Raw genomic sequence first — 3070 nt, 5'->3', positions numbered from 1 at the left:
TGTTGTGAAATTGTTAGATATTACTTGTTAGATATTACTGCACTGTTGGAGCTACGAACTCAAGCATTTCGCTACACACGCAATAGGTTTTCAGGTTAAGGTTAGGGTTAAGGTTAGGGTAAGAGTACGAGTTAGGTTTAGGGTTAGGGAAAATAGGAGTTAGGGAAAATAGGATTTTGAATTGGACTGAATTGTGTGTCGCCACAAGGTTAGTTATAAAAGACTGTCTGTGTGTCTGTCTGTGTGTTGTGTGTGTACAAGACTTTGTTTGTGTGTCTGTCTGTGTGTTGTGTGTGTGTAGGCTTGCATACTTGCACACTTGCGGCATAGAATGAAAACCCTCTCCCTTGGTGGAACCCCTCCTTGTAAGAGAATAACAATAGATTGCAGTTCACAGTGCCAGTGATTTTGGTTGGCCCAACGTTTAACAGTCCCCATGCCTCTCTTAATGAAACAACTAAACAACACATCTCTGGAACAAAGTCCACAAGAGGTGCCTCAGTCAGAGCAGGAGGTTACATTATTAATCAACAGCAAGTTAAATGAGGATGTGTCCTATTTACAAATCACCACAATCAACACGGCTTCAAATGGCTGGCTGTGGCTCCAAACCACAAGACCTACAGTACGGTATGTCTGATTCGTAATCCGAGATCACAAAGTAGCAAGCCATCCAAACCCTGGATCAAACACTTTCACCCGGTACACTTAAGGACCGTTTGTGCTCTACAACTAGAGTATTGATGTTTTTCCATATCTCTATGCCTCTTATGGACAATCTACACGATTCCGCCATTATGTCTCTCCCAGTACTTTTAGTTGTTTCACTTCACAGACAGGAGGCACAGAGACAGTGGGTAAAAAGCCATGGAGAATTCGGTATGAGCATTTAGGCGGTATTGATTTGACGAAACCTACCCATGTGTCTCAAATGTCCCAGGTCTGTGTTGTTAACCTTCATGGAATATACATGATGATGATGTTGTAGCAAAGCAGCTAAGTGAGAGTTTTAAAGGACACTTGATTTATGGCAGAAAAGCCACAACACAACACTTAACAACACATGAATTGCACTATAATGGTGACAAACGGTACCCACAAACTGTTAGGCCCTACATGAAGCTGTCCCAACAGCAGAGTCCCAACAGCAGTCCCAACACCTTACTACTACTACACCTGGCTATCAGCGGAGCCTTCTCTTGCAGTGAAACAGTTCATTCAGCCTCATTTACTGCCTTTAAAAAAAACACAGTTGATATGGCTGACTTGCTTAAAAACAAATATGGTTTCTACTGACAATTGAGATGTACAAACTATAGCATAATGCGTAATTTTGATTTAGACATTAATGAGCGAGCTAGGACGACATAGTCAATATAACTATTTGTTCAGCACTTTTGAAATGTACAGCGACAGAATTCAGAACATGGGCTGTTCTTACAGTATTCTCCCTGTACACCAAGTGAGAACTGTAGGACAAATAAAGGGGTCGTAGGAGAAATAAAGGGGGCATATAATCAGACAATGAAAGCTCTTACAATATTTGATGATTACATTTCTCTAAAACAGGCTATAGGCTACATGTGCACCACCAAGTAAGAACAGTAGGTGAAATTAAGAGGGGAAAAGAGACCAAATTATTATGGTGAGGCACATGGGCTACTAACAGCTTACTACACAACATACACTTAGTATTGCTTTCTTAGCTACAGTATACATATCTCCCTGGCATGTTACATCATTTATGCAGCAGCATACAATGCATTTTTGGACTCACAGTGTATTGCTGTGCTCACTTGAACAGGAAGGTGGGGCGGCGGTCCTTTGCGGGCAAAGTTTGTCAACAAACTTTGCCACCAAAGTCTGACATTTTCTGGATTTATGGTGCTTTCAAGACAACTGGGAACTCAGAAAAAAACAAGGTTGCATCATGATGACGTCAGTGATCTTCAGGTCGGAGCTCTAGAAAGAGGCCAGAGTTCCTGACTTACAATTCGGAGTTGGATGACCGTTCAAAACTTATTTTCCCAGTCGGAGCTTGTTTTTTCCCAAGCTCCCAGTTGTCTTGAACTCACTGAAGTCAGATTTCCCAGTTCCGAGTTTCCAGTTGTTTTGAGCACGGAAGAAGTCATGCTGGATTGACAGCATGGCCAATGTTGAATGTTTATCCTTCTAGGCTTGGAAAAGAGACCCTTAAACCCAGACTTGGACCACACACCCACTCCACTGAATAGCAGGCTAGTGATTGCTTTGCAATGCTTACAGTTAGCCACTGATTCCTTCCAAACCACTCATTGTTGAATTTACAACTTCCAACTTGTTGTGTAATATTTATCTCCAATGGCCAATGAGCACTGATACGTTTTATCTATCATTTCTCTTCATATGACAAGAATTTAAAAGGATTTGCCAGTAGATTGTCGACTTGATTCATGATAATGACTACTTGTCTAACTTTCTAGCTAAGATTTTGAAAGTATGATGTTGACATGATCAGTCCAATCAAAGCTAATGTAGGGTTTTACATCATTTTATCTGTGGCCAATGACCTTGAGCCTTCTTGGATGGGCACTTCTAATGTAACTCAATGGCAGCACCCAAGGGGCTTGAATTTTCGAGCTCTACCCTTAGATTTGGCGGTAACGTAGTGTCCCCATGAGTGACAGAACGATGAGCCAATCACGGCACAACTAGAGAACATTACCAACCCCTGCACTCCGTATTTTCCACTGGCTGCCCCACCACCACAGAAAGCACTGAGCCAGGCTGAAACACCTGCAATTTGGAGCTGCCTTACTCAATAAAGCAAAAAAGAGACCAAGTTTGTATGCAGCTTTATATATATTTTTTTTTTACATTGTTTGCAAACTGAAATGTGACATGTATTAATACCAAAATAACATGCAAAACAGGCACTACCTGCCCTGAATGACGGGTCGTCACTGTACAGTATATAATCAAATATTGATGAGTTAGATATTTGAATCAGCTGTGTAGCGCTAGGGCAAAAAACGAAACATGCACTAAGGTCGGGCCCCAGAACAGAGTTTGGGAAACCCTGCTTTAGGTA

The sequence above is a fragment of the Salmo trutta genome, chromosome 1 (genome assembly GCF_901001165.1).
Source record: "Salmo trutta chromosome 1, fSalTru1.1, whole genome shotgun sequence".
Lineage (NCBI taxonomy): Eukaryota > Metazoa > Chordata > Actinopteri > Salmoniformes > Salmonidae > Salmo > Salmo trutta.
The sequence above is the reverse complement of the archived record's forward strand: the minus strand, read 5'-3'. Positions refer to the sequence as shown.